The 11,352-nt window shown below is 31.1% G+C and overlaps 1 non-coding gene across 1 annotated transcript; it reads right to left on the reverse strand.

The window, feature by feature from the left end:
- Positions 1–2,797: 2,797 nt before the first annotated feature.
- On the reverse strand, positions 2,798–2,902 carry LOC125996724 (U6 spliceosomal RNA). The gene has a single exon (XR_007491406.1). It is a non-coding gene; the product is annotated as a U6 spliceosomal RNA (small nuclear RNA).
- Between the last annotated feature and the right edge of the window lie 8,450 nt (positions 2,903–11,352).

An 11,352-nucleotide genomic window follows, 5' to 3' on the forward strand; every position in this document is an offset into this window, starting at 1 on the left:
TCTGACTCTGCAAGCTCAGAGTTTTATGTAAAGGAATTTTTGTGAAGAGGGGAAGGCAGTATTATATATAGAACAGAACAAAATTTGAGTAAAAGTAAGCTAAAACAGAATACTGTACTCAAACTTGCGGCCTGCCTGCCGTAAACGGCCCTCCATACAACATTTTGTGGCCCTGCCCTAGAGGAATATTTTTTTGTTTTGTTTTGTTTTGTTAGTTGTTTGGGTCACACACCCCAATGTTCAAGGCTTACTACTGACTTTGCACTCTAGGATCACCCGACTTTGCCTCCTGCGGCCCGCAGGTAAATTGAGTTTGAGACCCCTTATAGACCCATGCAACACTTTGTGGCCCGCAGCCAACCTTCAAATATCCCAGTATCCGCGATTATTCGCTTACTAAATAATCGCATTAAAAATCGCATTAGTAAGAAAAAAAATCGCATTAAGCATTCGCACACCCCTAGCAGTTCCATTCGGGGTATGCAAATGTTTAATGCGATTTTTTTGCGATTTTTTCTTACTAATGCGATTTTTATTGAGAATATTCGATAAGAGAAACCCCTTATGCGGCCCTGCCTCACCCCGACTTTGCCTCCTGCGGCCCCCAAGGTAAATTGAGTTTGAGAGCACTGCTGTAGATACTTTATGTCTGTAACTATTAGCAGAAGAGAAAAATGAAAAAAAAAAAACTATTGATGTATTAAAAATAATTCATATATCCATAGATGAAAGGGGCCTTCAGACTCTAAACTAGGATGCTTTGGCTTTAACAACTTTTTATTTATTTTATTTTATTTTATTTTATTCATTTTATTTTATTATTTTATTTTATTTTATTTTATTTTTTGCTTTTCGGGTCACCCCTGGCAGCGCTCAGAGGTTACTCCTGGCTCTACGTTCAGAAATCGCTCTTGGCAGGCTTGGGGGACCATATGGGATGCCAGGATTCGAACCACCATCCTTTTGCATGCATGTCAAATGCCCTACCTTCATGCTATCTTTCTGACCCTTAACTTTCTTATAGAGGACTTCAGAAAACCAGTTCTAGTCAGTTGGCAGAGCTAATCAGTGAATTATGGATGTCCTGTCCTATTCTACATCTCTCCTCATAAAGCCCAAGTGCATATTAATTTGAAATTCCAATACCTGCATTAATAAGTCCCTAAATCACTAATGATACATACAACATATAAGAAAGCATATATGCCCTTATACATACCAACAATTTGAACACCACCTAACACCCTACTTATTACAAGTTCTATAAGCATCTCTCCTCTTTAATTAGTTCAGACCTTGGTCCAACAATTAGTGTATAATTTTCTCTTGAAAAATCCTGCACCCAAGTATTATGTGTGTAGTAACTCTTTAATAAATCACACTGATATTATCTATATTGCCTTAGATTTTGAATTATTTTTCCAATAAATACGAAGTATTGATTTCATGAGGTTGAGCCTGGATCAGATATATAGCCTCAAAACAGAATTTGTCTCGTATATATAAAGTCTTAAGCTTAATTCCCCACAGTTTAAAAAAAAAAAAAGGTCTTCAGACTTTTACAATATTTTTGCACCCTGAATTGCTAACTCTGTCTGAAACTAAGTTCACAGCTGCTCTAGGAGTTAAGTCAGCAAGAGTTAGTCCCCAGGCTTTGAAAATCAAGTGGATTTAAATGTGATTTGATGGCCACATTTGTGGTATCGATAAGATAGTAGGTATAATAGGCCAACAGGAAATCACCTCTATTCTTAGAGTTCAGCAGTGAGAAGGTACTTGCCCAAATATCTCCTTCTCTCTGTAAAATATCTACATCTGTTTTCCGGTAATAGAATAAGATAAATGAAGTCCTGTAAAGATTGGAAGAGGATCATGAGTCCTCTGTTTGATAACTGGTTGTATGCAAAGTGAAAGTAAACTTTCTTTTTTATTAGTTTGTTTTATAACTTGAAGTAAGGTATCATATCATGATTCTACTCTTAAACCCCCATAAATAGGAAAAGGAATGCAATAGATATATTAATTAAAAAAAAGATAAACTGTAAAAAGCAGGAACATTTTATTACTTAAGCCAATTACCAAGCACGGAAAGAAAAAAATTGATATTATATGTGAAGACATTAGTCAAAATAATTAAGAAAAAAGTTTCAGAACTCAATACACTTTACTTACCTGATATCTTATAAGACATAATTATGTATAACTTGGTTAAAGTTAGTTTGTTTTTTATGCTTTTCTATGCTTTACTTTCTATGTTCCTATATCTATACTGTGAGCCTTACAGATTGCTTATTTATGTTTTAGATTTTGTTTGTATTAAGTCTCACAATTTCTGTATTTTCAGGCATATTTGATATTAATTTTATATAAATTATACAAATGTATTTTTATTTATGCCTATTTTCACAATATAAAATTCATTAAGTTGTGGTAGAATAGTTTTTTTCCTTTAAATATTAGTTATATACAATTGCATATTTTAGAAAAGCATGAGCCCATTAATGGTAGGGTATGCTATAGGTATCTCACAATGGGATATGGGTTCAAAAGTCAGTGTGAGCATTGTTAAGATAGATTATTCTATTATTCTAAGATAGATTATTCTATTACTTCTTGAAAACTAGGACATTTATAATATATTCCCTTTGGATATTTGATACTACTTTACCATGTATCTTTAAAACTTAAAAACAATATTTATATTCTGTTAGTTCCTAACTGATACACCAAATAAATTTTATCTAATTTTATCTATTATCGAATACCTAATGTTTGAATTGTGGTATTTCTTTTTTTTTTAAATATGGAATGCTTCACAAATTTGCATGTCATCCTTGCGCAGGGGCCATGCTAACCTTCTCTGTATCGTTCCAATTTTAGTATATGTGCTGCCGAAGCGAGCGAATTGTGGTATTTCATTTGCTTAAAAATGTAGGGGATGAGCAGTGGGCAATAGATGTATTTTTCTTGTTTAATAGTTTCCATTTAAGTTCCAGTCAAGAATATTTTAAAAGACCTCTACTTTTGCAAAATAAAGAAATGGCTATTTTCACATTTCCACTTTTATATTTATAATATTCAGAGAGCTGGAAAAATTGCGAGGTTTGTTTGGGTGTGATATTACAGCAGGTAAGGTACTTGCTTTGCAATAGCTGACACTGACACATCTTATCCTCAGCACCACGTATGGAGCCCTGTCAGGAGTGATTCCTGAGCTCAGAGCCAGGAGAGAGAGGAAAACAATTTTTAATTGGATATAAGAAAAAGAAGATAATTTAGAAGTATAAGCAGTGTTTTTTTATCATAATCTTCAGGATGACTCTAAAACAGGTCATTGCTTGTTCTGTGTGATTGTATAATCTCTTTAATTGAGTTAAAATTAATATCTGGTTAATTAAATTCCTATGCTCTGAAGTCATAGGGTGTAGTATGACTACAAGATAGTTATTCCTTTCTGTGTCATATGAAGGCATTGCAATATTTTCTTGTGACTTTAGATCACTTTTCTGAGGATGCCTTGTTGTTCAGGACACTCAGTATCCCTCTGAAGAAGCAACTCAGATAAGCCACTAAAGCTTACTACTACTAAACAGAACTATTTGAAAATTTTGAAAATGAGTTAATTTGGAAGCAATTAAATCAACAGAGCTGTAGATTCGAGTGCCTCCAAACTGCTTCTGATTGCAATCAACAACTTACTCAAATAAAACTTTCAGAAAGACCATTCCCAAATTCTTGATAGCATAAATCTATGAAAAATTTTCTGTGTAAAACAAATGTTGAAATATCATAGGTAAGGAATTTCAGGAGTTCAAATTTTAAAGATTAAAGATGGTTCAAATTTCAAGTTCCAAATTAAGGATGGTTAAGACCTGGCAATAAAATGTGGCTCTAAAGCATAAGTTCACTAATGAAATTTGTGTGAAGAAACCGTCAGCCTCAAATCAGATTCTAGTCTGATTTGGTGTTATACGTGAAGAAAGAATGGAAAGGGTATCTGAATCCAAAGAAAAATAGTGTTAAAGTATTTACATAGATATACTTTATATATATTTCTTTGCATATATTTAATGGTATATAAATTATCACATATTTATATTTATATAGAGTAAACTACTACATTTCTATAAGATAATTTAGTATTGAATAGCATATAACTATTATTTAATGAGTGTATATGCAATTGTTTATTTTATATATATGAGACAATTGTTTCATATATATGATATGATTGTTTCATATATATGTTTTATAGGCAATATTATTAGGTTACATCCTAAAAATGATATTATAACCATAACTACCCTTGTGTAAGTATCACAGATAGATTATATTTAACACAAAAGCTGTTTTTTATTTCCTTAGTGTATTCATGTTTGTTTTTCATAGGTTTTGGTAGCTAAATTATAAATAAATGATTGATTCTTTTAAAGTTTTATAAATGCATATATTTAACAAACATGATGTGCTTATAAACACAGTACTCTTCATCTATCTCCCAAGGGTTTTCTGGGATAGTTCCAATTAAAAATATTCTATCATGTTGTTATATCATATGTTAGACCAATGTGTCTTGATTTTTTGTTTCAGAAAAAAATCATTGCAGATTATTTCTTACTATGCTAAAAAGCTTAAACATAAAAAGAACAATGTATGAAAATAGTAGAGATATGAACATAAGCAGCCAACTGGCATCCATGCTTGGAACTCACATGCAAATCAAGTTATTCTTTGCTTTCCAACACTTTCCAAATTTTTTTAAAACCATATTTGAAGCTGGAGAGCAACTCTATATGAAGACATCAGTGATATAAATACGAGCAGAACTGTGTTGGATAAACCAATGCCAAGGAATTGACAGGACCAACAGATAAAACTAAAGCAATTAAGTTTCCATAAACACTTGACTTGGTGTTGAATCAACACTCTTTATAAACAGCAATGTAGCAAGACATAATGACAAAGCATACATTTCCAATATAAAATCCAGGCTGGTTGGGGGGATGTAACTAAATTCTTTCCTAGATCTCCTTTCAATATGCGAAAGAAATGGTGCTCTGTAATTTGAGACTTTTACTTTAGAAATCAGCTCACATATAAAGATGAGCTTTGGCGAGTTTCCAGCTTAATACCATTCTTCTCCAACATCAACAAAATTTTCATGGCTAGGAATGGGAAAGACAAGTAAAATCTAGTCTTCCTTTCTTATAGACATTTATAATCAATCATTACTCTCTGGTAAGAAAGGGAAATTTAGCCTCAAGAATCCGATTGTTCTTATTTTCCTTCATACCCTCCAATATATAACATAAAACAACTCAGGACTACAAATTATCTACCTTATTTTCTTCTTTTGTAGTTATTCAAGATATATCTTTTCTGGAAAGAACTGAGGAACCTATTTCATTATATAATCTTTTAGCCAAAGAGCAAAAGCTCCACAACAGAAAATTATCTGCAATCTATGTGAAGACATCAACATTATAACCACACACACACACATATATTATTTCAGAGTAAGAAGAAAAATTAAAAAAATATTCTGTTTCATTGTGATTTTTTTAACTCTCATAGTTAACTCTCATAGTATAGAGATAGTACACCAAGTAAGGCACACATCATTACCTTGATCAATTATGGCTACTCAAGCTCCACAGAAGTATTTCCTAAACACAAAGTAAGGAGTCAGCTCCGAGCATTTTTTGGTGTGTTCCAAAGCAAAGCGAAGCAAACAAGCAAAAATATCTGCTGTACTTGAAAATATCCTTTTCTACTTTAAACAAACTATTTCTTCTAATTAAAATGACAGTTGAAACATTTACTATTTTACTTTTTAATAGTTAATATAACATGACTTAGTATTTCCAGAAGTTTCAAGGAAAGTTGCTGTTTCTAAATCACTTCTGGACAAATGTCTCTTACAGTGTTCTTACATTGCAGAAAGTCTTTGCTTTAAAAACGAAGTTTGTTGGGATGTAAAATATTTGCATTTTCATTTCCAGACTCTCAAAGTGTCTAATACGTTTGTAGAGTTGCATGATGCATTTCTTTGTACTATATGCCAGACACTTGATTACTAGCTTCACATAATAGTAGAGTTTGATTAGGACACATATCCTCTATGCCTAAACAAGTTCATGGTTAATATTAATAGCTATTTTCTGAAAGAACGAATGAATGAGTGAGTGAGTGAGTGAGTGAGTGAGTGAGTGAGTGAGTGAGTGAGTGAGTGAGTGAGTGAGTGAAAATAACACTCTTTTCTGAATAGAAAAACATGTCACTTTTGTTTTCAGTGCTCTGGCTATCTCATTATTACTTCAATGAATCATTAGACGAGTTTTTACTATTTGTTTCACATGTGGAACTTAGGACAGGTGAAGTTCATTAATCATGCTGTGTAACTACAGCCGTCATGACTCTTGATTTGTTCTGATTGAACAAAGGGCATTCATGCCCTTTCCCTACTGTAAACTCTGCTCTCTTGTAAGCATTTTCCTTGCATTGATTTGATAAGGCAGGAACTCTTCCTTTCAGAGCACTGCATTATAAGAACTGTGTGAACTTTGGTAAGTTATAAAATACCATTAAGTGCTGTTTTGACTTTTTTTGAAAACTGAAGTCATGATAAACAGCTACTTAATAGCATTGTTGTAATGTTAAATTGAACTGTTTTATTTGAATCCCTATCCATGTAATCTAAATGCAAATGCTAGTTACTTTCATGCTTTTAAATTTAGAATAATAAGCAGGCATATTTACAGATAAAGTGATAATGCTCATTTATATAATTGTCATGAATTTCTTAAAGCAGGACTAAGAAGAAATGTTCTAGGGAAATTAGGGGGGACAATAAACAAAAAGTTTATAGCTCTTAAATCACTGATATAATTCATGAACTGATTATTTTGCATTCATAAAATTGACAAACCAACTATTGAGTCATATTCAATTAGGCTCTTTCATAACTAAAGAAAAACTAGATTTAGATTTTAGTATGAGGGGTTACCTAGCATTTTATGCATAATGGAAATAACATTTTGCAGGCATTGACTATAAGCTGCTATCAAAACCCAGGCACAATGAGGAAGAAATTGACAACAGAAAGGGCATGTGTCCAAGATTACAAACTATTTTCTATGATTTCTTCTCTCAGTCTCCAACCTCAAATCAAGTCATTAGATTTTTTTATTTTAAATTGTAGACATGATACCACCTTTCTACCCTCCTTGGTCTCAGTCTTTCTGAACAGTCTCCATGAAAAGCTTTGTTTTTCTTTCACTAACTTTCCAATTCATGTATGCAATCCATGAATGTTCCTATTTTATGTACCATTTTTCAGAGCTTTACCTTTGGACAAGTTTATTATTGACAAGCTTAAATAATACACACCAAGGCTATCAACAGCAGCCTTTCTCTCAATTCTCAGGCATCTTAATGCAGAGGAACAAATGACACCAATGAGAAAAATTAAGTGTAAAAGCCAATAAAATAAATAAATATTTTTGCCTTTCAAACAACCACAGGTTATTATGGTTCTTAAATAAAGTATTTTAAAATAATGGTAAAATAAAAATAAAAAGTTTGAAAGTTATGTTTTGCAAATAAAGAATGATCTTTAACATTTAGATTTCTAACCAAAAAAACAAGGTCTATGGCACATAGAAATAAAAGTTTTGCTTTATTTTGGGAATAGTCTTCAACATTAATGTTTTCTATTAAACATTTAATTGACTTTAAACCTTTTAAAATAATAGAGTAATATCATTGAAATTATGTAAATCCTATCCTTTGTCATAAATCAGAGAACTACATATGTGAATCTATTCTTATATGCTATTATATTACATCAGTACATGTGTTTATACTTATGCTACTATGCTAGATTTTGTTTTGTATTTGGGCCTGACAGTACTTAGGGGCTTACCCAGCAGTAGCTGGCAGTACTCAGGTTATACTCCTGGCTTAGTACTAGAGAATTACTCCTAGTGGGAATAAGGCAAATACATCCAGGGCAGCCAGTTGTGTACAAAGTAAGCAGCCTCCTTACTATACAGTCTCTCTTAATTTTATATCTTTTTATATTTAAATTAGTGCCATGTCTTAATACTATAACATTTTATTTCTTTGATGTCTATTCATAAAAATCATCAGACATTCTTCTTCAAATTTCTCAGTGTTAAATCAAACTTACAGAAGAAAACAATTTAAAATGACTTTAGGGTAGCTAGAATTCTTAAGAAAGTTATATACACACAATAGAATTATTTTAAAAGACTGAAAATACTATGTATGGATAAGGATAGGAAACTGCTTGAAATGTAAAAGTATAAGTTGCTACAACTTCTTTGCAAAAATGTGGCAGTAAATACAAAAAATGCATAGATAACATTTGATGTAATAGTTCCACTACAGTATTCACCAAATAAGAGTGAATAAAATATGAACCAAATATATGTTAATAAAATGTATGTTAAGGGGTTATTTATTAAAATACCAATGTAAAAAGTAAAGCAATAGAATTGTTCATGGATAATAAAAAATAAAATGTCATCTGTCTCTATCTTATAGCCATTAAAATTAAACACGCATGAATCAATTATGCATAACATTAAGTAAAATAATTTAAACATACAAGTTTATATTCTACTTACATGAATTTTAAAAACTGATAGTAATTATAGTCATATAAGTCAAAATAGTATTTATTTATAGGGGTTACTGAGTGGAAGGGCATTCTTGTGTGCTAAAAATATTTTGGTGATGGAAACACGGGTATGATATATTTATAATTTTATCCATTTCTAAACTTAAGAATTGCATATTTTACAAAATTTAAGCTGCGTCTTAGTGAAATTTTTAAAACGCACTGAAGCAATGACAATAAGAATGACTGAAATTAAATTCTCTAGAGTCTGTTCTTATTATTATTTTGGTTTAGGGAAAGAAAGAACTGTTCTTTGCCTAAGTGCTAAGACATAGTCCATCAATTTTAACAGAATGTTTTGCCTAGGGCAGGCCAGAAAAATGACTCAAATTGCCAGTCATTTACATCATTCTTCATCATTCCTAATTATAGCTTTGAATATATTCAAGTTCTATTTGCAAAATAAGAAATACAGTCTAAAGTAGAAATTTGATGAATATAAATTTAGGTAGTAAATTTTCTAAATATGATGAATTTTAAATACTGACAGAAGATTGCACGTTAGGTATGAAATAATTGAAATAAGCAGGAATTAATTGTAAAATCAATAAGTCTTCTATTGTTTCTATTAAGAAAGCTGCCTTTTGTACCTTAGTAAAGAAGTACAAATCCTTGGATAAAGAAATATATAATTTCTTTGTGGAAATGGATCATTAGAAACCAACTCAGACTATTCTATCATATCCTGGACCAATTCTTACCTCCCCCCAATTCTTCAATTTTATTTCCAAATATCTTTTCTTTAAATAACCATCATAAGTAAATAATATTTATAATAAGTAATCTTGATGAAGATTAAATTTTATTTATTTTTTTGGTGGGGGCACATCTGACAGCATTCAGGGGATACTCCTAGTTCTATACTCAGAAAGCATATGCTCTCCATCCCCATGATGGAGATTAAATTTAATAATTGTATTTATATTTCCTTATCTGTGTTACTATATTACTAGTTTACCATTAGGATTTGAGGTTATGTGACATTTTAGAGAGAAAAATGAAAGATAAAAACAAATTAAAATTAGTTTAAAAAATTCCAGTTATAATTGCATAAAAGCATACGCATGTTCCCCTCATACCAAACATGTTTTGCAGTGAGGTAAAGTTTGAGAACAATAATATCCATAATATATGCATTCTGCACAACTTTTTAAACTTTCTATAAATATTTTATTTATGTAAAAATAAAACATTTAACCTAGTCTGTTTCCTACTTAGCATGATAGAATTAGGAATAAATTTTCAATTGTAAAAGAAGGTGGCAAACAAATTTAGCAATTATACTTTTTAGTACCCAAGAGTTAACAATCTATATAAAATTGAAATAAAGATACAATTGCTTTGATTTTTCTTTCTCATAATGACAATAAATCTGGATATATCTTGATACAACAGCATAAAATCATGTCCATCTATTGATTAATTGTACCAAGATCAAAACTCTTATCCAAATAAAATTTCAATCTAATCTGTTGTGTTTTTCACTTTGGTTTATTATTTTTACCAAAACTACTATTTAAATGTAAGGTTTTAAAACAATACACATTATTGTCTTACTGTTTGGGAGGTCATAAGTTCAAAGAGATCTCCCTGACTAAAACCAATAAATCAATATGGAGACTGGGGGTGGGAATTAGGGAAGGTAAGTTTTCTTATCCTTTCCTGCTTCCAGAGGTTGACCATATTCTTTGTCTCTTGATCCCTTTCCTCTGTCTTCAAAGGCAGCAATGAGTGGTTGAGACTTAGGATTCATCATTATGATTCCTGTAACCTTCCTTTTCCATAAAGTCTTGAGAAATACCCATCTCTCTCAGATAATCTAGGTCTAGGATAATGTCTCTACTTTAAAATTAATCTGTTACCAACCCCTCCTCCTGCTATTTCAAATTTCTTGTATTACATCATGTAATATATTGAAGGTTTGGGGGGTTAAAACATTTCATCTTTTATTTTTCAGCTAATAGTTTAGTCCTCCATTCTTGGCCTCAAGAAGTTAAAATTTACTTTGATACTGAACTTTTCTTTCTGGAGAAAATAAAGTATATGAAAAGTAACTCAAATATAAGTTTAAGATGTCATTTCATGAGATGTGAAAAAATCTAAACTTCTGTTGCTTTTTTTTTTCAGGATTACAATGAAGTACCTCTTGCTCTTAGCTGCTCTTTTTCACTTTCTGCCTGTTTTAGTTATACATGTAAGTAAGAATTGCATGTTCTACAGTTTTCATTAAATAAATTACAATCGTGTAATAGAACTTACTCTGTGACAGGCATTGTCATGAGGATCCTAAATCCATATTCCTACTTCTCACAATAGTTCTACTAGGCAAATATTATTATTAAAAGCAAATTTAATATAAGTAAAATATTTAACAGCTGTATTAAACACATGAATAAGACAACATGACATCTAACAAATGGAAATGTTCTGTAAGAGTTTGAACAAAAAAAGGTTTGATTGTGAGAAAGATAGTAAGACAAGGTTATTAGCAAACTTTTTTGTTTCTGGTAAATACGCTTGTCCTCAGAGGAAGACATAAGTATTCCTATGATGAAGACTTAATTTTACTTTATGAGTTTCATTTAAACTAATATAAGAATGCCATATTGAATAATTTAGAATTCTATTTTGAGAAGTGGTTGAAATGG

The sequence above is a fragment of the Suncus etruscus genome, chromosome 18, assembly GCF_024139225.1.
Source record: "Suncus etruscus isolate mSunEtr1 chromosome 18, mSunEtr1.pri.cur, whole genome shotgun sequence".
NCBI classification, from domain to species: domain Eukaryota; kingdom Metazoa; phylum Chordata; class Mammalia; order Eulipotyphla; family Soricidae; genus Suncus; species Suncus etruscus.